Source organism: Trichechus manatus, unplaced genomic scaffold (genome assembly GCF_000243295.1).
Source record: "Trichechus manatus latirostris isolate Lorelei unplaced genomic scaffold, TriManLat1.0 scaffold00097, whole genome shotgun sequence".
Taxonomy (NCBI): Eukaryota; Metazoa; Chordata; class Mammalia; order Sirenia; family Trichechidae; genus Trichechus; species Trichechus manatus.
In genome coordinates this window covers 4,498,326-4,523,484 of record NW_004444033.1, presented here as the reverse complement: position 1 = coordinate 4,523,484, position 25,159 = coordinate 4,498,326, and the positions used below count along the sequence as shown (strand labels likewise).

At 39.9% G+C, this 25,159-nt stretch overlaps 1 protein-coding gene across 6 annotated transcripts in view; it reads left to right on the top strand.

Annotated features, from left to right (window-relative positions):
- The window catches only part of UBE2H (ubiquitin conjugating enzyme E2 H), a 119,877-nt gene that overhangs the window by 40,104 nt on the left and 54,614 nt on the right, over nt 1-25,159 (top strand). For 3 of the 6 annotated variants that reach the window (XM_023737107.1, XM_023737104.1, XM_023737105.1), the window contains exon 1: nt 13,086-14,229. The exons of 2 other annotated variants lie outside the window; for them this stretch is intronic. The gene's annotated coding sequence lies outside the window, so the exon portion shown is untranslated. Of the gene's footprint in view, nt 1-13,085; nt 14,230-25,159 lie in introns of those variants that run through there. One more of the 6 variants, XM_023737103.1, reaches the window with a different exon arrangement.

The following is a 25,159-nucleotide window of genomic DNA, read 5'->3' as shown; positions in this document are numbered from 1 at the left end:
GTGAGGTATGGGTCCTGTTTCATTTTTTTGCAGCTGGATATCCAGTTTTGCCAGCACCATTTGTTAAAAAGACTGTCTTTTCCCCATTTGATGGACTTTGGGTCGGGCCCCATTTTCTTATGTAATCTAGTCTTTAGTGATTACTCTCTCATCTGACCTATCATACCACTTATTTGACACTTAGCTTTTGCAATGTGTACTGAAACCCCAGGTTTTTTATGGAGTTATTTGGTCTTCTCCAACAGAGTTGTACAGTGTGATAGGGCAGGGAGTGTTGTACTGCACTTAGCTTTGCTCAAAAAAAAAAAAAAAAAAAGACTTTTAATAAATGGCTTTTGATGACAAACTTTTCAGTTACTCTTCCAAGTCTGAGCCACAAATTCAGTGACACTGTTGGGGAAAGCGTGCTGTACTACATCATGGACCACTCAGAGCCTGAAGGACTGGTTTGTCACAGAGTGGATATGTGCCCTAATGTCTGTCAAAACCAGTGTTATTAAAATACACACTGGAGCTTTTAGCTCTGCTTTGAGCCTTCATCCAAAGGTGGTTAGCCTCTTGGACTTTGGACTCTTGGCAAGGATTAAACATTGAAACTAGGTCTCAAAAGAAAATTCTTTGTTCCTTTCAACCAGATTATTTCACTTTTTTGAAGTACTGGTAAGAAGTCAGTAGGGTGTGTATCATTGATTGCCTTCCTGTCCCAGGAAGCCATAGTATAGTATTCTGAAAGAACTTTTGTGTTTTTTTCAGTGACTTCATTATAAGCAAATTGTTTTTCTTTTCATTTTAAAATATGTGTTTTCCCTGTTAAAAAATTGTAGATTTACTTGTTTAAAGTTGACACTGAATGATAACCTAACACATACTTAGAGAACCATTCTAGATGCCTATTTCTATTTTTCCTCAACCTTCCTTACAGGTTCCTCTTCTTGCAGCCCTTAAATATTTAGATTCCTTCAGGGTTCCATAGTTGGTCCTCGTCTCTTGTTAGTTGACATACTTTTCTTGGGTAACTTCAACTCTGTTATCACCCAAATACAAGTGTCTCCAAAATTTAAATTTCATACCTCTTAAGCTCCAGATGGCCAAATGCGTTCCTAACAGCTCCACTTAACTGCCCTCTAGAGACCTCAGATTCAACACATCCTAAATGGAACGTTTTTCTAAATGTCTTTTTCCCTCTCTTACTCTTTCTTGTTGAATGGCATTATCATCCCTAAATAACTCAAGCCAAAACCTTAGAATCATCCTTGGCTTGTCCTTCTTCCCTTACCTTCTGTATCTGTCAGGTCCACCTCAAACATTTCTCTTAAATCCTTTTCCTTCTTTCTGTTTGTGATCAGGCTGGCCTTGTCCTTTGTTGGTGGGAGAGGAAGTATCTGTCCTTCCTCTAAGATCAGGGTTTCTTTTCTGGCCTCAGATTACCAAGCTCATGAGTCCAAAGGGTAAAATTGGAAAGCCGGTGTATAATTTTCACTGTGTACACGTGTGTTCTCTCCCCATAGGCAGACTTAGCTGGGAGCCCATTCCATAGCTAGAAGATTATTTGAGAAGGAAACAGAACAAAAACAATGAGATGAACCAAGCGTTCAATGGCCTGATGTAATCAGGTGATACCACCATCTCATAATAGGAGTCTGTTGTGACCAGAAAATTCAAACGTCTGTGGGCAAAAGCTTCTTCTTCCCACCCAGTTGCTTCATTGGCCCCTGCCAACCTTCCTCTCTTGAATTCTTCAAGGTGCTTACAGGGCTGATCCTTTCTCTCAGATACCTGTTTTCTTTACATGTATGAGTACATTCAATCTGATGACTTTTGAATCTTGCTACATGGGAAACCAGACTTTCTCTTTCACGTGGCGTGCAGCCCTCTCCTCTTGGTCATTATGTGTGGAACTCTGGGGCCATCTTATTTCATGTGTTTGGAGAAAACCTCACTGAAACTGCCATGTACGAACAAAATCCTCAGGTTCAGCTGGCATCGCCACCTCCTTGAATGCACCCTTTCCTTTCCTAACCTACCTAGGTAAGGAGCATCTTCCTTAGCACCCTCTGGGTAACCCTTATCATAACACTCCTTCATGCTTGGTAATCGTTCCATGTCTGTTTCCCCCCAGACCTGGAGCTTTCTGAGGGCAGGCACTCTCTTCTTCCCAGATCCCACTGCCTAGCAGAGTGCCAGGCACTGGGCTGAGTGCCAGGAATAAAATGAAGAACAAATCAGATAAGGTTTCTGTCCTCTTGACACTTGAATTTATTTGGAATGGGGAGGATGTAAACAGACAAATTAGAATTTACAGTAAGACCTACAAAGAAATAGACAGTAGGTGAGGTAGAGAATAATTGAGGGTATGGAGGGGGTTCTTCAGGTGACCAGATCAATCTCTAAGAAAGTCACATTTAAGACACACTATAAAGGATAAGAAGCAGCAAGCTATTTGTAGAAACAGGGAAGCTGGGACTAGGCAGAAGAAGTAGCTATTGCAAAGCCCCTGAGGAGGGAGAGCGCTTGTTGTGTTTTAGGAAATGAAAGAAGACTAGTGTGGCTGCGAAAAGTAGACAGATCTTCCACGCCAGTCATTGTGGGTCTGAATGGGTAAAATTAGACAGCTGTTGTTGTTAGGTACCGTCAAGTAGGGTCCGACTCACAGCAACGCTGTGTACCACAGAACAAAACATTGCCCGGCCGTGCGCCATGCTCACAGTCATTATGCTTTAGCCCATTATTGCACCGCTGTGTCAGTCCATCTCGTTGAGGGTCTTCCTCGTTTTCCCTGACCCTCTGCTTTACCAAGCAAGATGTCCTTCTCCAGGGACTGATCCCTCCTGACAACATGTCCAAAGTATGTAAGACATACTCTCGCCATACTTGCTTCTAAGGAGCATTCTGGTTGTACTTCTTCAACACAGATTTGTTCATTCTTTTGGCAGTCTGTGGTATATTCAGTATTCTTCACCAGTACTACAATTCAAAGGCGTCAATTCTTCAGTCTTCCTTATTCATTGTCCAGCTTTTACATACATATGATGTGATTGAAAATACCATGGCTTGGGTCAGATGCACCTTAGTCTTCAAGGTGACATCTTTGTTTTTCAACACAATACATCATCTGTTTTCTTGACTGCTGCTTCCATGGATGTTGATTGTGGATCCAAGTAAAATGAAATCCTTGACAACTTCAATATTTTCTCCGTTTATCATGATGTTGCTTATTGCTCCAGTTGTGAGGATTTTTGTTTTCTTTATGTTGAGGTGTAATCCATATAAGGCTGTGGTCTTTGATCTTCATCAGTAAGTACTTCAAGTACTCTTCACTTCCAGCAAGCAAGGTTGTGTCATCTGCATAATGCAGGTTGTTAATGAGTCTTCTTCCAATGCTGATGCTCTGTTCTTCTTCATATAGTCCAGCTTCTCGGATTATTTGCTCAGCATACAGATTGAATAGGTAGGGTGAAAGGATACAACCTGGACACCTTTCCTGACTTTAAACCACGCAGTATCCCCTTATTGTCCAAACAACTGCCTCTTGATCTATATACAGGTTCTTCACGAGCACAATTAAGTGTTCTGGAATTCTGGTTCTTCACAATGTTATCCATAATTTGCTATGATTCACACAGTTGAATGCCTTCGCATAGTCAGTAAAACACAGGTAAACATCTTTCTGGTATTCTCTGCTCAGCCAGGATCCATCTGACATCAGCAATGTTATCCTTGGTTCCACGTCCTCTTCTGAATCTGGCCTGAATTTCTGATGGTTCCCTGTGGATATACTGCTGCAGCCACTTTTGAATGATCTTCAGCAAAATTTTACTTGCATGTGATATTAATGATATTGTTCGATAATTTCTGCATTGGGTTGGATCACCTTTCTTGGGAATCAGCATAAATATGGATCTCTTCCAGTCATTTGGCTGGTAGCTGTCTTCCAAATTTCTTGGCATAGACAAGTGAACAGTTCCAGCACTGCATCTGTTCGTTGAAACATCTCAATTGATATTCTGTCAATTCCTGAAGCCTTGTTTTTCACCAATGCCTTCAGTGCAGCTTGGACTTCTTCCTTCAGTACCATTGGTTCCTGATCATATGCTGCCTCCTGAAATGGTTGAATGTCGACCAGTTCTTCTTGGTATAATGATTCTGTGTATTCCTTCCATGTTCTTTTGATGCTTCCTGTGTTGTTTAATGTTTTCACCATAGAATCCTTCACTATTGCAACGCAAGGCTTGAATTCTTTCTTCAGTTCTTTCAGGTTGAGAAATGCTGAGTGGGTTCTTCCCTTTCAGTTTTCTGTCTACAGCTCTTTGCACATGTGCTTTTAATACTTGTTTTCTGGAGTCGCCCTTTGAAATCGTCTGTTCAGTTCTTTTGCTTCATTGTTTCTTCCTTTACTTTAGCTACTCAGCGTTCAAGAGCAAGTTTCAGAGTCTCTTCTGACATCCATTTTGGTCCTTTCTTTCATTCTTGTCTTTTTAATGACCTCTTGCTTTCTTCATGTATGATGTCTTTGATGTCATTCCACAACTCATCTGGTCGTCAGTCATTAGTGTTCAACGAGTCAAATGTATTCTTGAGATAGTCTCTAAATTCAGGTGGGATATTCTCAAGGTTGTACTTTGGCTCTCGTTGACTTGTTCTAATTTTCTTCAGTTTCAACTTGAACTTGCATATGAGCAATTGATGGTCTGTTCCACAGTTGGCCCCGGCCTTGTTCTGACTGAGGATGTTGAGCTTTTCTATTGTCTCTCTCCACAGATGTAGTCGATTTGATTCCTGTGTATTCCATCTGGCAAGGTCCATGTGTATAGTGGCCATTTATGTTGGTGAAGGTATTTGCAATGAAGAAGTCATTGATCTTGCAAAATTCTATCCTGCAGTCTCCAGCATTGTTTCTATCACCAAGGCAGATTTTCCAACTACTGATCGTTCTTCTTTGTTTCCAACTTCTGCATTCCAATCACCAGTAATTATTAGTGCATCCTGATTGCATTTTCTATCAATTTCTGACTGCACAAGCTGGTAAAAATCTTCAATTTCTTCATCTTTGCCCTTAGTGGTTGGCGTGTAAATTTGAATGGTAGTCATATTAGCTGGTCTTCCTTGTAGGCATATGGATATTATCCTATCACGACAGCGTTGTACTTCAGGATGGATCTTGAAATGCTCTTTTTGACGGTGAATGCAGCGTCATTCCTCTTCAAGTTGTCATTCCCGGCATAGTAGACCATATGATTGTCTGATTCAGAATGGCCAATACCAGTCCATTTCAGCTCACTAATGCCTAGGATATCGACCTTTATGCATTCCATTTCATTTTTGACGATTTCCAATTTTCCTAGATTCATACTTCATACATTCCAGGTTCCAATTATTAATGGATGTTTGCAGCTATTTCTCCTCATTTTGAGTCATGCCACATCAGCAAATGAAGGTCCCGAAAGCTTGACTCCATCCACATCATTAAGTTCAACTCTACTTTGAGGAGGCGGCTCTTCCCCAGTCGCCTTTTGAGTGCCTTCCAACCTGGGGGGGCTTGTCTTCTGGCACTATGTCAGACAGTGTTCCACTGCTATTGATAAGGTTTTCACCACCTAATTTTTTTCAGAAGTTGACTGCCGGGTCCTTCTTCCTAGTCTGTCTTAGACTGGAAGCTCAGCTGAAATCTGTCCTCCATGTGTGACCTGTTGGTATCTGAATACCAGTGGCATAGCTTCCAGCATCACAGCAACACGCAAGCCCCCATAGTATGACAAACTGACAGACACGTGACAGTGATTCACATAGGTTAAGGTTGTTCGGAACTAGTGCTTGGTTATATGTTAAAGCTTGTGTTCTAAATGTTCATTTTGCATATTCTTTTCTAGAATAGTAATAGTGACAAATAGTGACTGAAAGAAAGTATAGGTTTTCAGTCTTATGTGAAACATATCCTGCAGTTGGCCAAACTTTTGTAGAAGGTTCTTTTCCTTGCCTGAGCTTCTATCCCTAGGGCTCCTGTGATATAGCCAGATAAGCCTTCCGTATCATACTGAGAATTTCTACCTGGTCTTACTTAGCACTGTTATTTTCTGCTGGTTGGTCTACTAACTGTTTTAGGTCAACTGTTGCAATAAATACTATTCATTTAATGCCACATTCCCATCTGAAACCCAATTCAGGATCCACGCAACCACATTATTTAAACTTGCCTGAGTACAGTTTTCTAATGAATTCTGTTGATTGATGTTTTATTTAAAACGCTTGTTTAGATTCTTTGTAAGTGCAAAGATTCCTCCCTTCCCTTCTCACAAACCTGTCTTGTGCCTTCCACCTACTACTATGCAGATGTATTATTACCAGGGTTGACTGGAAGCAGAATTTGGAGTAGAGGGACAATGAGTAGTAGCTGTACTTCCCACCAACAATCTTAACTTGGAAAATATCACAGCCCGGCAATTTCTTCATCTTCATATTGGAAAAAATACCTGCACTATAGGGTCATTGAGAGAATTAAATGGAGCAATACAGGCAAGACACTGACATCTCTTGGTAGAAGCTTGGTAAATATTTGGCACCTGTAAATCCTTGGTTACCCTGTAGGGTGAATATGATTATCCCCACTTTTATAAGGGGCGGTGGGGGAGGGTAGGAGTGAGGTTAAGAAGACCATGTCACTTCCTTCAGCTGGTGTATCTTACACTTTCCTGTGCATACTGACCACGGAGGATCTTGTTAGAATGAGGATTCTGATACAGTTAGTCTGGAATGTGGCCCATTTTCTGCATTTCGCAGCGCCCTCATTTGTGTAGGTAGGCCCTAGGCTGCTTACCTAGAAAATGGTGGGGCTGGGCCTCACACCAGGTTTGCTCAACTGCAAAGCCTTCCACCAAACCATGGAACCTTCCAACTCTCACCAGTGGAACAAAGGTTTTATTGGGGGACTTGTATGGTAGTTGGAGCCCTTGTGGCACAGTGATTAAGAGCTCGGCTGCTAACCAAAAAAGGTTGGCAGTTGGAATCCACCAGCTATTCCTTGGAAACCCTATGGGGCAGTTCTACTCTGTCCTATAGGGTCGTTATGAGTTGGAATCAACTTGACAGCAACAGATTTTTGGTATGGGTATGTTAGTTATTCAATAATTCATTAGACTGTGCTAGTAAGGATCCGAAGTTGTATGTTATTCATTTATTCAGCATTTCCTCAGAACCTTTTATGTGTTCGATCCCCTATTAAATACTTTTAAAGGAGTTGTTAGTTGTCTTCGAGACAGTTCCTACTTGTGGCAACCCCATGTGTGCAGAGTAGAACTGCTTCTTCATAGGGTTTTCAGTGGTTATGACCTTTTGGGAGCAGATCGCCAGGCCTGTCTTCCAAGGCGCGTCTGGGTGAACTTGAACCACCAACCTTTCTTGGCTGGTAGTCAAGCATGTAACAGTTTGCGCCACCCGGGGACTCCCTTTTAAAGGAGTAGGGCTAAATGAAGGGGTGAGTATTACTGAGTGTTGTCTGTTGGACAGTTACTTGGTTTCTCATCACCTTAAATTTAATATGCCCCATATTACTCTCATTTTCCCCCAGCCTGTCCTCCTGCTGTTTTTTTTTTTTTTTTGGTAGAACAGTGTGTCATCATCTACCTTATCTACCAGATTGGAATCACCAGATATTCTTGAGACCTCCCTCTCCTTCGTATATAGTTAGTCATCGAGTTCTTTGAGTTCTTAGAAATCTCGGTGAGATGTGGCTTCCTCCTCAGCCCCTTGCTGCCTGTCAGCTCTTACCTGTCCTTGTGCCCCAGCCCCGCTGCCTGCCTCCCTCCCTCCCTCCCCAGTCCTCCTGTGCAGTGTGAGATGTGCAGTGTCTGGAGTTCATCTTCCTAAAGCTGACACATCTGAACATGCTGCTCCCCTCCCCAGTACCTCCACTGTCTCCACAGGATGGTTAGAGCACATATTTGAACTAGACTGCCTGGGTTCAGATCCTGGCTGTACAATTTACTGTCTGTGTGAGCCTGTCTTTGTCATCCTTTCTCTCCTGGGTTGTTGTAAGGGTGACGAGTCAGTGCACGTCAAGGCTTAGGGTGCGCTCAGCACCTTCATGTGCTGGGTGAGGATGAGCTGTTGTTAACATTTATGCCTTAAAAGGGGAAGTAGCAGTTTAAAAAATTGCAAAGAGGCTGCACCAGCATGCCACCTTTGGGACAGTTTATAGGCTAACAGTCCTCTCATTAGCAGTTGCTAACATGAATATAATAAGGACTTAAGCACATTAAAGGTAAGCAGTTACTTATGTACGATACTTTTCTCAGGATTGAAAAGCTATAACTTCAGCTTGGTAGGTTAGAAGCTAAGGTGGTAGTTGGTAGCTGTTGTTGAGTTGCCCCCAGCCCACAGTGACAGAACAAAATGCTGCCCAATCCTGTGCCACCCCCATGACTGGTTGTGGATCGGACCATTGTGATCCATAGGGTTTTCCCTGGCTGATTTTTGGAAGTAGCTCACCAGACCTTCTTTCCTAGTGTGTCTTGGTCTGGAAGCTCCACTAAAACCTGTTCAGCATCATAGCAACACTCAAGCCTCCACTGGCAGATGGGTGGTGGCTGCACATGAGGTACATTGGCCTGGAGTTGAACTCTGGCCGGTCTCCCACTTGGAAGGCGAGAATTCTACCACTGAACTACCAATACCCCCTAGAAATTAAGGTGGATTAGACTGAGAGCTGTACCCTTTGAATCTGACGATACTGTTCTTGGAGTAGTAATGATAATAGCAAATATGAGCCTTTCCTTAATCCTGTATTATACTTACTATTACTCCCTTTTACAGTGAGGAAACCAAGGCCCAGAGAGGTTAAGTGACCTGCCCAAGACCTGTGGCAAGTAATGATCAAACTGAGATTCACACTAATGAGCCCACTGTCCTAACTACTAGAATTCCACCTATGTTATTGTGAAATCTCTGTTCTTTTAGGGAAGGGGAGCTCTGAAACTGGATAATTTTGTGAAGTGGGGTCGCAGAGAGGTTGTTGGGTACTAGGAGTTCTCTGATGTCCTCTATCAGTCTCCAGCGTGTAACTGAAAAAGTTTCAGATTTTATTGGCTAGATAATGCTGATGTTGAGTGCTTTCCATTTCTTTTAAAGTGATGTTAATTATTTTTTATTGTAGTAAAATATAAGTAACAAAATTTGCCATTTTAGCAGTTTTTAAGTGTACAATTTCAGTGGCATTAATTACATTTGCAGTGTTGTGTAACCTTCACCACTCTCTGCTTCCAAAACTTTTTCGTCAGCCCAAACAGAAACTCTGTCCCCATTAAGCAATAGCTCCCCATTTCCTCTACCTCCATCCCGATAGCCTCTTATCTACTTTCTGTCTCTATGAATTTGCCTCTTGTAAATATTTCATATAAGTGGACTCATGTATTGTGTTTTTGTGTCTGGTTTATTTCACTTAGCTTAATATTTTCAAGGTCATGTATCATATCATAATGATAAATGTTGTAACATGCACCAGAACTTCATTCCTTTTTATAGCTGAATAATAACTCCATTATATGGATATATCTCATTTTATTGGTTGGTGGACACTTGGGTTATTTCTTCCTCTTGGCTTTTCTGAATAGTGCTGCAATGAACATTGATGAACAAGGATCTGTTTTTGTTTCTGTTTTCAATTCAGCCTTTTCCGCCCAGGTTCTAGAGTTAACCTATTCCATGTGTTAAATGAGATTTGATTGGCACGTCTTATCTTTGAGATAGTTAATGAAAGGTGCTTCATATCTTGGTACATTTTTGTTAATGAATCCTGAGGTTTACCTTCACATGCAGGTGTTCTGTTAGAGAGGCACAGAAGAAGGCCAGGAGAGTGGATCCCTGTGAAAGTCCTGGTTTCCCTGTGAGTGATCCAGTCAGGCATACATTTGACTTGTTGAACAGCACGAGAGACAGCGCACTGGGCAGATGGCAAGTGGAGAAGGGTTTAAAGATGAACTTTGTTTTACCTTAAAGAATTAATATCCATAATGGTGAGAATAAGAGGAAAGCAGGTCAGCTCAGTATGATGGTGATTAGAAAGTAACTAAATGCAAGTTTTTTTGAAGGGCATTTAGATACTATATATCAAATTAGGTGTAAATTAATTGACCTAGAAGTTTTCACTTTCAGGAATTGCAGACAGATACTTGAAAAAGTAAAGGAGTTCCTGGGTCATGCAAATGGTTAAGGTGCTGAATTACTAGCCAAAAGGTTGGCAGTTTGAACTTACCCAAAGGTGCCTCAGAAGAGAGGCCTGGTGATCTGCCTCCAAAAGGTCACAGCCTTGAGAACCCTGTGGGGCGGTTCTACTGTGCACGCATTCCATCACCATGAGTCAGAATGGACTCAATGGCAACTAACAACACTTGAAAAAGTATATACCAAGAGACCTTTCTGGAATGTTCATTGTGACATCGCGGTAGGGAAAAACTGATAACTACCTGCCTGTTAACTAATGGAAGATTAGTTAATTATAGTGCATCTATATTGTACAGGTATTATTAAAAAGGAAGGAGAGCTTAGATCTCTGTGTACTGATAAAGACATCCTCCACATAGTGGAGAAAGGTGTTTACAGAACCGTTTGCACCTGTCCAACGGTGTGTAAGCGACGCTGTGAATGTGTGTATATAAACATTTCTGTGTAAAGGACATCAGCAATAGTGGCATCTGGGCAGTGGGACTATAGGGCTAGGGGGATGGAAAGCTGTGTTAGGCAGTAAAACAAGATCTGACTTACTACTTTACCTGATCTGATGAGGTGAGTTTAATTGTGTTGAAAGGGCTGTCTCACCTCTTCCAAAGGGGACTCTCAGAGCTGCACCTGCCCTCTGGCTGCAGCAGCCTTGGACTGTGTGTCTCACTTAGTGGCACCTGAGCCTGTCAGGCCTGCTTGTCCCCATGGTGTAACACACGAGAGAGGGAAACCCAATAGTTTCGTCACCTTTTCAATGCCAAATTTTCTTACTATATATACACCCACTGTCATGTGAGTATCTAGGTAAACCTTTGTTTACTCTTGTTTTGCTAAAGAACTTTGATTTTTTTCCCACATCGTTTAATTATTCAGGAAGCATTCCCTGAGAAACTTGTTTTTTTTCCCTTTCCATACTTCATAACAGTTACTGCCTTTTATTATTCTCTTAACTGTTTATGCATATTTAAGTCTCAAACCTCAGCTTACTTTAACTTCCCTATCACTGTCTTAATTGTACCTGAGCACCCATTTCTTACCGCGTCCTAATCACCTGTATGAGTCTTGAGCTGGCAGTCTAATAGCACAGCAAGAAGACGTCCTCTGTGGACTCTGTCACCTGTTTACTTGTATGATGCTTAAAATAGTTGTAGTCACTCTTGTTGCTGTATCACATTGCACATGTTCACCTCACATCTCTGCCTCTTGGTACTCTCCAGGGTTTTCTGCTTATTTAATCATGCTGGGGTCATTTTCTTATGGTAGGGTGTTTCTCAAGGCTTCGAACCGGCTCGAACCAGTTCAGTCATGGCTGACAAAGTGAAACTGGAAGAGACCCAGATTGTTACAATTTGGGTGATCTGGAACGATAACCAGAACAGGAAAAATTACAGATGGAAACTCTGGAATGGTAGACTCCGAAGAGGTGTAGTACACTCTTTCAGGAGCCTGATGCATGAGATTGGGTTATTGGCAGGACTGTGGAGAGCGGAACAATCACCATCTTTGAGCAGGGTACCGCTACTTCCGACTCTGCTCAAAATCAAGAGATTTGGTTGCTGTGCGATGTGTAGGCTGCCCTTGTTTTCTGAGAGGAAGATTATGTTTCTAGCAGGGCTTTGACCTGTAATTTTTCCCGTTCCGGTTATTGTTCCGGCTCACCCAAATTTTAAAAAATTCAGGTCTGTTCTGGTTTCGCTTCTTCAGCCATGACTGAACTGGGAAGAACTGGCTCAAAGACCTGGTGTTTTCTTTAAAAGCAGCCTTTTTCCCTCTGACTTAAAAAATTTTGTTTCTTCCTTTGTTTTCGCTGTGGATTTTTAAAAAAAAGCAACATTTCAGTTTCTGTTGAAATCTTTCATCGCAATTCTTTGGTCCTAATTATTCACCAAGATAACAAATAAAGGCAGCTAATAATAGCTATGTGAACATATTATAAAATGAAATATTTGCCTGTTTTTTTATAGTTTTGAAGCAGAATTTTAATCAAGAAGACACTACTGTTTTCCTATCACTTGAGATTACTTTTTAATCCCTCCCTCCCTTTTTCACACTGTTGATCCAGGCCTTTATTAAACTTCCAACAGATAATTGCCGCTGCCTTTCATAATTCTTCCAAATGGGTAATAGAAACTGGGCTCAGGTGAATAACGGCATATTCATTTGTTTTGGAATGCAGTGTTCTCTGCATCGTGGACTGCACTTTAGCTTTCTATCCGGGGTTTCATCTGTAAGCCTGGGTGAGGTTTTTTTCAGTATAAAATCTTGGCAATGATCTTGAACCTGTTACTTACTTCTTTGCATGGGTATTGCTTTAAAAAGGCCTAAGCCTGTATTGCTTTCTTCCCCCACTTAATTTTTATGAAATCAGGGTGAGTTGTTATTGATACCACTTAATATTTGATGCCTGCTATGTCTAATGAACACGGAGTAGTAAAGGAAACAGCAGGGGCCAGTCATTCATGTTCTGGAAAAGAACCTGGGAGTGAGGAGGCACAGTGATCCGAGTGTTAGCAATGATGTTGCACCTATTTATAGGGGCAGACTCAATTGTGTTTGCATGTGTGATCTCTTTTCCCCTTTCTTCTGGGGTTACAGGCAATTATATTTTAATATTGAGGCATTGGTGGTTCAGTGGTAGAATTGTCGCCTTCCACGCAAGAGACCTTGGTTCGATTCCCAGCCAGTGCTGCTGGTGCTCACCTGAGGCTTGTGTGTTGCTATGATGCTGAACACGTTTCAGAGGAGCTTCCAGACCAAGAGGGACTAGGAAGAAAGGCCTGGCAGTCTACTTCTGAAAATCAGCCAATGAAAAATGAAACCCTGTGAGGCACAGTGGTCTGATCCACAACCAGTCATGGGGATGGTGCAGGACAAGGCAGCATTTCCTTCAGTTGTGCATGAGGTCACTGTGAGTCACAGGCTGACTCAGTGGCAGCTAACAACAACGTATTTGCATTTTAAAGAACTTGGTTTAAGAAATTTTCCTTCTTGAGATTATTGGAGTCATAAAATTAAGGCGGGGGAGTGGTTAGTTGGTCTCTAGGAAGGGCCTTGGCCTGGGTTTTGGCCCTGGGAGTTTCAGTATTTAGCTCCATGACTTTGAGCTGTGTTGACTAGTGTGTAAAAAGTTCATTTTTTGATGTACTCTTGTTCACTCTTTCATAATTTTCATCTGCTCAGTGGGTACCACCACTTGGCATTTATTCTTACAGTTTTGCAAATGTAATATACTGTATGTCACTATGAAGAGTGCCAGTGAAAACATTTCCTTGTAAACTATCACTGCTTGCTGTGAATGATTCACATATGTGATTAGAATGTCTCTAGGTATTATTAAACACTTATTTGGCTTTATTCTATCTTCATAGAGTGACATTGCAGACTGCATGCCCAGTGTTAGAGTAAAAACTCGTCTACTATATTTAAAACAAAAAAAGGAAGTACTGATCTCAAATAGTTTCAAAGAAGAGAACATTGGAAACACGAGTACCAAATACACTGCTCAGGTATGCCATGAAGCCTTAATATTATATTAGCCGTATTAAATCTAGCTAGTTAATACTTACTGAGCACCTCCTTTGTGTGAGCTTTGCACTAGGCACTGTGGGTGGCTCAGCAAAGAAGCATACAGCCTCAAAGGGAAGGTAGGACATTTTTGAAATAGATGTTTCTATTAGGATTTTGCAGAGCCACCCACCTATTTGCATGTTTCTGTATTATTTTTAGAGAAATTATATGTTGCTTGTGACTTGGAAGTTTTCAAGATTAGATGCTATTGTCATCCTGCAGGTTGTGATTCCTCTGTTTTTCTTCTCTTCCTCCTTACCAGCCTGCTTGATTAGATACAATCTGCTCCTGGATCGACAGGGTTCTTGCCTTCTCTTCTCTCACTTGGGGACAGTGGTTTCGTCTCTCTCCCTACTAAGGATTCAGATCTTCTGAAGGAAGGAAACATTTCCATTCTCTAAGAAAATAATTTTGCCAACTCCCTGAGAGCAGGGAGTTTTAATTAAGTACCAGGTATCCTACCCTCTAAAATGTTTCAAAAAAAAAATTTTTTTTGAACAATTTTTCTAGGTCATTTGTTTGGATTTTCATCATGGACTTGTTGATACGTCTGTAGTGTCTTGAGACTCTTGTAGGTTTTCCTTTTTTTCCTGCAGTTCAAAGTTGTATCCCAAGTTTGCAGATTGTAACATGGATATTTGACTAGTTAGTAGTTCTTTGACAGTGAAGTAGAGTCTACTTTCTTTCCATAGAAATAGAGTGTAATCAGATATATACTGTCTTCTGTTTAAAAAAAAAAAAAAAGATTGGGATTGGAAAGTAAATAAAAGTAAATGCTGTAATTTATTTTTATTACAAATATTTTCAAACGCACAGAGATTAATGAATCCCCATGACCCAGATTCAAATCCTACAATTACCAGTATTTTCTCATATCTGTTTTTCTCTATTCCTTCTTCTTGCTGAAATATTTTAAGGTAAGTTCCAAACATTTTCATTTGACCCCTACTTGTATCAGTACATACCTCTAAGACATTTGGACATTTTTTTAAATAACCATAAATGCCATTATTACAGTTAAGAAAATAATTCCTTGGGAAGATGATTTCTTTTTAATATGCTGTTAGTTTTACCTTGAAATCAAGCTGTAATAAAGAAACCGCATTGTGAAAACTAAGCTTATGATTAACCTTTTATGAATTATTCAGAGTAATAAATATCTTGTTTAATTAGCTTAAAATGTACTGTGAATTTATGTCCATACACTTGTAAAGTTTTAGTTACAAGTAAACAATGCATTATTGCCATACAATTGCAAAGCAGTGGAATTTGTTTATTAATGAGCTGTTTTCATTTTATTGATAGCCTTCTGACTTTAAATATTTTGAAGTGCTTAACTGGAATTTGAATTTCTTTGTATTTCCTTGGTCTCAAGATGGCAACAGTATTTTTCCCTAGTTCGTTTTTCTTTTCTCTCTGTGTCACCTTTTCTGCAACTGAGTCATCTGAGTTTGAGTATCTGACTTGTATAAATCTACTTTTTTAAAACATTTTGTTGGAGGTGGGACGGGACTTCGTATATATCTTTTTGATACGCTTCCTATTTTTAAAAACCTATTTGAAAAAAATATTTTTCTTAATCTGTGACTTAATTTTTCACTTTTTTTTTTTTGGTAAGTTGGTAGTAAAACGATATATCCAAAGCTAAATAATAATGATAATTTTTCCATTTAAAAAAATAACACTTGGGTTTTGCCAATCTTTGCTTTGGTTTCTGACATGGAAACTTTAGTTGAAGCATAACACTTGAGGGGGAAAAAATCTCTTGTCCCTCTTCTAAGGCTAGCATGTTTTATCTGCTGGGTGGTAATAAACATGCTTGCTGTTTAACCTTACTTGTAAATGTTTAACTAAATTTTTTGACTTTGTAAAGTTAAAAATTTATATACTACTTTTTACGTCTGAGATAACGATGAGTCTTAAATGTTCAGTACATTATAGGAAGTTGTCAAATTTTTGCTCGATTTGCTTCTGGACAATGCACATTTATTTTGAATAACTGTATTTAAGTAAATGATACCTCCCTTACTTAGAGGTGAAGTTTGGCTGCTTCAGCTAACTTAGTCATAAATCTATAAACAAACAAGAAAATGACTGTAATCTAAAAATTATATATTTTACTCCTGGATGTATAGATCTTATGTTTTCCTTGCTAGATTTTAAGCTCCTTGAAGGAGAGCTATTTAAAAGTAGTTTTCATTTGCCTTATGGTGTGTATGTGTGGGAGGTATGTAGTATATTTAGTAAATTAGAAATAAAGCCTCTTTGATCTTTTGTGGATTTACTAGATGCTAACACTGTATTCTCCTTGGCGCAGTTTTAAAAAGATTCCTATTAATTCATGTGAAGAGTTTAAAAATATCTTTGAGGGATACAGGAGACAAAGCTTCTTAAACTCAGAAGAGGAATAGATATTATTTTGTTGAAGATTGCCCTTGACATTGTATTATTGCCTCCCAGATTGAGATAAATGAATAAAAGTATGCCCTAAATCTTTAAAATATGTATGGACTTCATCACTGGTAGAAGCCTTTTTTCCCCCTTTACTGCCTTTTATTCTTTTCCTTATGCTTATTTTCTCAATAGTTTTTGTTTGTTATTTTTATATTTTCTTTTTGGAGTAAAAGGTCCCCCCTCCTAATATGAAGAACACAGACCTTTACTAGTTTAACACCTTTTTTCCCTCTTTTCTAAATTTAAGATTTCCTTAACCAGGAGCCTTTGGTATTGGACCAAAATCATTTTTCCTTTACTAATAATTTAGACACAGGGACATTTCTTAATTATTATTTTGCCCAGAAGCTTTTTTTGTTGTGGATACACAAACCCATGCGCTTCCACTGTGGTTGATTTTTTTCCTAGACATTGTTATAAAGCCATGTAAATATGGTTCCTCCAGAATATCACCTGTCTTGGAAGAGTCGTCTTCTCTTTCAATATAAAGTCTTTGTTTCCTTAAATACTGGATCCTTGGCAGGAAGATGTTGGCCTCTTCTGAGGGCTGCGGTAGCTAAATTCTTTTAAACCATTATGCTAGTTAAATGCTGATTGACAGTTGAGACTATATTATTCTTTAGAACTTGTATAATGGAAAAATTCAAATATAAAGTACAACAACATGATGAACCTCCATGTACCCGTTACTCAGATTCTGTATTTATCAGATCAGGGCCAATATTGTTTCTTCTACACCTCCCAAACCCCTACTTCCAGCTGGATAATTGAGAAGCAAATCCTAGACATCATATATTTTAGTTAGTAAATATTTCAATTTGTATCTCTAAAAGAGAAGATTCTTTATAAACATTACCTCTAAAAGTATTATTTTATGTGATATATTAATGGATCAAGACACTAATTTGTTTATTTTACCAAGAAAACTAGATAGTGAAGGTTGCTGAGTTTCTTCAACTCTCCCAGTGTGATTAATCTCAAGGAGACATGGAAACAGACTGGTCTGAACATACAGAGAGAAAAGCAAACAGGTTGCTTCTACTGCCTTCTGCACAGAAGCACATTTTCTGTCCCAGTGGCCCACTTCTATGGACATAGCTCAGGGAGGCCACCCTCTTTTTATTTTATAAAACTTCAGTGCAAGGTCCTTGACCTTGTCAATCATGTGGCACAGGCTTAGCCTTTAGTTCTTTTCTAGGGTGAAATTTTGTTGTTGTGTGCCATCGAGTCGATTCCAATTCATAACAACCCTACAGGACAGAGTAGAACTGCCCCATAGGGTTGCTAGGCTGCAATCTTTACAGAAGCAGATCACAAGATCCTTCTCCCGCAGAGCTGTTGGTGGGTTCAAACTGCCAACCTTTCAGTTATCAGATGAGTGCTTAACCGTTGCGCCACAGGTAAAAAGGTTGTTGTTAGGTGCCTTCAAATCGGTTCCAACTCATAGCCATCTTACTGTGTACAACAGAATGAAACGCTGCCCGGTCCTGCAGCATCCTCACAGTCTTGCTATGTTGGAGCCCATTGTTGGAGCTACTGTGTCAGTCCATCTCATTGGTAAAAGGTGTAGTTGTCATGGGCAGTCCAGTCGATTCCCACTCATAGTGACTCTATATGACAGAGTAGAACTGCCCCATAGCATTTTCAAGGCTGTAATCACCCGGAGGAGATCACCAGGTCTTTTCTCCTGCGAAGTGGCTGGTGGGTTTGAAATGCTCACTTTTCGGTTAGCAGCCAACCGCTTAACCGTTGTGCCACCAGGGCTCCTGGTAAAGGTAAAAGGTACTCATACAAAAGGACATTAAGCCTGGAGAAACCATCCCCTACTTTTAGTATACCTGTCTTTATGAAAAAGGAGCATTGGTGGCACAGTGGTTAGGCGCTTGGCTGTTAACTGAAAGGTCGGCGGTTTGAATTCACCAGCCACTCCAAGGGAGAAAGATGTTGGCAGTTGGCTTCCGTAAAGATAACAGCCTTGGAAACCCTATGGGGCAGTTCTATCCTGTCCTACAAGGTCTCCATGAGTCGGAATTGACTTGACAACAACGGATTTTATGGAAAGTTTCAAAACTATTTAAAAATCACCTCTAAAATCCTGATGGACACATTTTGCCAAGAATGTCAGTTATCTCTTGACGGTTTCGCATCAGCCTTTAAATATTAGATTGTGTAATCGTAATGCCATTCAGGGAAAGTAAGGTGGTGGGTGGCTGGCATTATGAAAATGAAATGGACTTGGGTTCCTGGCAGTGTTAATCATTATTCTGTTGAAAGCGCTGATACTCCTTAATAGCGAAATAAGTAGGTAAAAAGGCAGTGTTTTGTGAATTAGATCAAGGGTGAGTAAAATGTGATTTATGGGCTTAATTAACAAATTTTTACCAGAACAATGATGGAAGAATATTTTCTATTTTAAAGCTTTGAAACAGAGAAAGTAATGAAGGAACCTTCTGGTTAGTTGCTACCAGTCTACTAGTCTCATGGTTTGCCAGCACATCTCAGAAATGGATCATTATTTTTGTCATTTTAGCCTGCCTCTAATTGCCTCCCTTGCCCTTGACTTTGAAGCAGAGAGTAGGAAGATTCTCGTGGCCTCTACCATAAATACACATGGTAGCAGCAGCCAAGCAATTTTATGTTTTTGTGGCAAGTCATTCATTCAGTGGTGTTGGGAAGGACTTATTTTTAATGCAGCGTTTTTCTTTTGACTAAACCTAAATTATTTTCCCATCTGATTTTGTTTCTGGACCATTCCAAAGCAGCACAAATTTAGCACAGCTTCTACTTTTACAATCTGGTAGAAGTTTTACTCACTTTGCTTTTAGCTTTTCATACGAAGTAGTCTGCAAACTCTCCTTTATGGTGGTCGTGGTGTTTTTTTTAGGTTCCTTTGAGTTGATTGTGACTCACAGTGACCCTACGTACAAGAAAATGAAACGCAGCTTGAGCCTGCACTATCCTCACAATCCTTGCTGTGTTTGAGCCTATTGTTGCAGCCACTGTGTCAATCCATTTTGTTGAGGATATTCTTCTTTTTCCCTGACCCTCTACTTTAACAAGCATGATGTCCTTTTCCAGGGACTGTTCCCTCCGTTAACATGTCCAAAGTACATAAGACGAAGTCTTGCCATCCTTGCTTCTGAGGAGCGTTCAGGCTGTACTTCTTCCAAGACAGATCTGTTTGTTCTTCTGGAAGTCCGTGGTATATTCAATATTCTTTGTCAACATCATAATTCAAAGATGTCCGTTCTTCTTTGGTCTTCCTTATTCGTTGCCCAGCCTTTGCATGCATATGAGATGATTGAAAATACTATAGCACCTTAGACCTCTAAGTGACATCTTTGTTTTTTAACATTTTAAAGAGGTCTTTTGCAACAGATTTGCCCATGCAATATGTTGATTTCTTTTTTTTTTTCTTCCCCCATACAAAAGTTATTTGATTTCTTGACTGCCGCTTCTATGGGCGTTAATTGTGGATCCAAGCAACTGAAATCCTTGACAACATCAGTCTCTTCCCCGTTTATCATGATGTTGCTTACTGGTTGAGTTGTGAGGATTTTTGTTTTCTTTATGTTGAGATGTAATCCATATGGAAGACTGTAATCTTTGATCTTCATCAGTAAGTGCTTCAAGTCCTCTTGCACTTTCAGCAAGCAAGGTTGTGTCATTTGCATAACACAGGTTGTTAATGATGCTGAGTTCTTCATACAGTGCAGCTTCTCGGATCGTTTGCTCAGCATACAGATTGAATAAATATGATGAAAGGATACAACCCTGATGCACACCTTTTCTGACTTTAAACCATGCAGTATCCCCTTGTTCTATTCAAACAACTGCCTCTTGGTCAATGTACAGGTTCCACATGAGCACAATTACGTGTTCTGGAATTCCCATTCTTCGCAATGTTATCCATAATTTGTTATGATCCAGAGTTGAATGCTTTTGCATAGTCAAACTCAAGTAAACATTTGTCTTAGTTAGCTAACGCTGCTATACCACAAGTGGATGGCTTTAACAAAGAAATCTATTATCTCACAGTCTAGGAGGCTAGAAGTCTGAATTCAGGGTGTCAGCTCCACGGGAAGTCTTTCTCTCTCTCTTGGCTCTGAGGGAAGGTCCATCAGTCTTCCCCAGTCAAGGAGCTCCTCAGCGCTGGGACCCCTATTCTCCTGGCTCTTGTTTGTTGGTGGTATGAGGTCCCCATGTCTCTCTGCCAGTTTCTCTTTTTTATATCTCAGAAGAGATTGGTTTAAGACACAACTTAATCTTGTAGATTGAGTCCTGGCTCATTAACATAACTGCTGATAATTTCACCTCATTAACGTCATAGAGGTTATAACATATAGGAAAATCACATCAGATGACAAAATGGTGGACAGTCACACAATACTGGGAATCATGGACTAGCCAAGTTGACATACACTTTTGGGGGACATGATTCAACAACATGATTCCATAACAACAGCTTGTATTCTCTGCTTTCAGCCAAGATCCATTTGACATCAGCAATGATATCCCTCATTCCATGTCGTTTTCTGAATCCAGCCAGAATCCTGTGGCAGTTCCCTGTCGATGTACTGCTACAACCACTTTGGAATTATCTTAGGCAAAATTTTGCTTGTGTGTGATATTAATAATATTGTTCGATAATTTCCACATTCTGTTGGATCATATTTCTTTGGAATGGATGCAAATATGGATCTCTTCCAGTCAGTTGACCAGGTAGCTGTCTTCCAAATTTTCTTGGCATAGATGAGTGAGTACTTCCAGGGCTGCATCCATTTGTTGAAACCTGTCAGTTGGTATTTCATCAATTCCTGGAGCCTTGTTTTTCTCCAGTGCCTTCAGTGCAGCTTGGATGTCTTCCTTCAGTACCATTCGTTCCTAATCATACATATACTGCCTCCTGAAATGGTTGAACATTGACCAGTTCTTTTTGGTACAGTGACTCTTTGTATTCCTTCCATCTTCTTTTGATGCTTCCTGCGTCGTTCAATATTTTGCCCACGGAATCCTTCAATATTGCAACTCAAGGCTTGAATTTTTTCGTCAATTCTTTCAGTTTGAGAAATGCTGAGTGTGTTCTTCCGTTTTGGTTTTCTAACTCCAGGTCTTTGCACATTTCATTGTAATACTTCACTTTGTCTTCTCGAGCAGGTCTTTGAAATAGTCTGTTCAGCTCTTTTACTTCATCATTTCTTCCTTCTGCTTTAGCTGCTCTGCATTCAAGAGCAGGTTTCAGAGTCTATTCTGACATCCATTTTGGTCTTTTCTTTCTTTCCTGCCTTTTTAATGATCTTCTGCTTCCTTCATGTATGATGTCATCCCACAGCTCGTCTGGGTCTTCGGTCATTAGTGTTCAGTGCATCAAATCTATTCTTGAGATGGTCTCTAAATTCGGGTGGGATATACTCAAGTTTGTACCTTTGCTCTCATAGGCTCGTTTTAATTTTCTTCAGCCTCAACTTCAACTTGCATATGAGCAATTGATGGTCTGTTCTGCAGTGAGCTCCTGGCCTTGTTCTGACTGATGATATTGAGCTTCTCCATCATCTTTTTCCACAGATGTAGTTGATTTGATACCTGTGTATTCCATCTGGTGAGGTCCATGTGTATAGCCGCCATTCATGTTGTTGAAGAAAGGTATTTCCAGTAAATAGGTTGTTGGTCTTGCAAAATTCTATCACGTGATCTCTGGTGTTGTTTCTGTCACCAAGGCCATATTTTCCAACTACTGATTCTTCTTCTTTGCTTCCAACCTTCTTATTCCGATCACTAGTAGTTATCAGTGCATCATGATTGCATGTTCAATCAATTTCCAATTTCAGATGGCAGAAGTTGGTAAAAATCTTCAGTTTCTTCATCTTTGGCCTTAGTGGTTGGTGCATAAATTTGAATAATAGGCGTATTAACTGGCCTTTCTTATGGGTATGTGAATATTATCCTGTCACTGACAGGACAGATCTTGATGCCATTCATCTTCAGTTTGTCATTCCAAGTATAGTAGACCATGTGATTGTCTAATTCAAAATGGCCAATACCAGTGCATTTCAGCTCCCTAATGCCTAGAATATCTATCTTCAAGTATTCCATTTCATTTTTGACAACTTCTAATTTTCCTAGATTCATACTTCGTACATTCCATATTCTGATTTTTTTTTTTAATTGTACTTCAGGTGAAGGTTTACAGAACAAATAGTTTCTCATATTCTGATTATTAATGGATGTTTGCAGCTGTTTCTTCTCATTTTGAGTCATGCCACATCAGCAAATGAAGATCCTAAGAGCTTTACTCTATTCACGTCATTAAGGTCAACTACTTTGAGGAGGAAACTCTTTCCCAGTCGTATTTTGAGCGCCTTCCATCGTGAGGGGCTTATCTTCTGAAACAATATCAGACAGTGTTCTATTGCTATTCGTAAGGTTTTTCACAGGCTGTTTTCTTTAGAAGTAGATCTCCGGGTCCTTCTTCCTAGTCTGTCTTAGTCTGGAAGCTCTGCTGACCACTGTCCACCATGGGTGACCCTGCTGGTATTTGAAATACTGGTGGCATAACTTCCAGCATCACAGCAACACGCAAGCGAACACAGTATGACACACTGACAGACCAGTGGTGGCCCAGTGGTTGTGAATCTTATTAGTAATGAATTTTATACATATGTGCCTCATTTCCCCTTTAGTAATACAACCTTCATTGATATAACAGCTTCTTCTCAATTTTACTTGCCATATTTTCAAAGGCTTGTCTGGTAAATGGGGTTACTCTTACCTGTTAGTAGGATGTGTATTTAAAGACAGACCTAGTGTATCTGGCATATGAGCTGTACAAGGGACACAGAAAAAGAGGAGGTATTGAGCATTGATTTCTAATCTCGTTTTAATGTGAAGGACACTCTTTGGAAAGCAGATACAACCATGGATTAAATCCCAAACAAATCACAAAATGTATATAAAGGATAGAAAAGATATCTTCATTTTTCCAGAAATGACACCCATGTGGATAACTCATCATTTTAGATGATTAAGAGTAATTGCCATAGATCAATGTAATTCATACAAATTAATTTTGACTGATGGAGAATGGTGCTTCTAAGGATTTTTTATAATTAGTTTAAGACTTCTTCTGTTGCTAAACTCATTTAATCCTTTACCCTACTCCATTCTTTCATTATCCTTGTGAGTTTATTTAGTTTTGTGTAATGACTGCGATATCTTTTTATTTGTCCTACTGTATTCAGTTGAATTCTTTTGGATACCCCAAGGCGAGCGGAAGCACACATTGGTTGAATTGCAGGGCAGTAGGGAGGGGAAGGAGGAATACAACTTATAGAAACTGGTCATGATAATAGCTTAGTGTATAAATGGTTATACATGTGTAAATTCATTTAACCAGTTTCCTATTGATGCGTATTTAAGTTGTTGCCAGTTTTTTTATTTGTATGCATCAGACGTACTTTTCTTATTTTGTAGTAAACTTTTTATTGAAGAATAACATATATACAAAAAGTGCACCCCACCCCATTTCCGTTGAGTCGATTCTGACTCATATCGACCCTGTAGGACAGAGTAGAACTGCCCAATAGGGTTTCCAAGGCTGTAAATCTTTTCGGAAGCAAACTGCCACATCTTTTTCCCTCTGAGCAGCTGGTAGGTTCGAACTGCTGACCTTGGCAGCCCAACACAAAAAGTGCACAAATCAAATTAATTGCTCTATGATAAAGGGAACATACTAGTGTGATTGGCATTACCCCTTGACATCAAGTCAATTGCTACTCATGGGGACCCTATAGAACAGAGTAGAACTGCCCCGTAGGGTTTCCAAGGCAGACTGCCACATCGTTCTCCCACAGAGTGGTGGGTGGGTTCGAACCACCAACCTTTTGGTTAGCTGCTGAGCGCTTAAGCCAGCACGGCCCTTTTCCCGTGTGATTAGTACCTTAGAAATCCCCCTCATACTCGTTTCCAATTATCGTAGCCCCCAATAGGGTAACCAGTATTCCAGTTTTTAACACCATTACTTTAGCCTGTGTTTAGAATGTACGTAATTGGAATCATATTGTATGTGCTTTTCTGTGTCTGGTTTCTTTCACTATTTTGCGATATTTCATCGATACTGTATCTGCGAGATCCATGCATCTACATGTGTCAGTTTATTCTTTTTAAAATTGCTGTATGGTATTCCATTGGGTGACTGTACCACAGTTTTTCCTTTCTATTGTTGATGAACGTTAGATTGTCTCTCGTTTTTGGATATTACAAATAATATGGCTGTGAACATTCCTGAACAGTGTTTTGGTGAACGTAGCTATTTTTATCTGTTGGGTAAATACCTAGGAAGGAGCGCTGGTGGCCTGGCGGTTTACTGCTCAGCTGCTAACTGAAATGTTGGTGGTTCAGAACTACGCAGTGGCTTCGTGGGAGAAAAGACCTGGCGATCTGCTCCCGTAAAGATTACAGTCTAGAAAACCCTATGGGGCAGTTCTACTCTGTCACTTCGGGTCACTATGAGTTGAAAATTGACCTGATGGCACCTACCAATGACAAGATACCTAGGGTAGCACCCATGGGCACAGGGTATACACGTTGCATTGTTAGTAGATCCTGCCAGCAGTTTTCCAGAGTGATTGAAACCTTAACACACTCCCACTGGCAATGTCTGCTTCTATTTTTCAAAAATACCTTTATAGAAGTGAAATTTTAATAAAAGTAAATTTATTTTAAGTTTTGGAATATAGTGCTAGATTTCTTCTCAGATGTGTTAATTCATACTCCCCTGAACACTAGGTTTTATCCAGCTCTTTCATCTTTATCAATTTATAGTGAAAAATATATCTTATTTTTAAACTCATTTTAAACTTCTTTAATGAATTAAGATACAATTTTGCCCATTTCAGTTTTCTTTTCTAGAACTGGCCTTTTCTTTATTGGA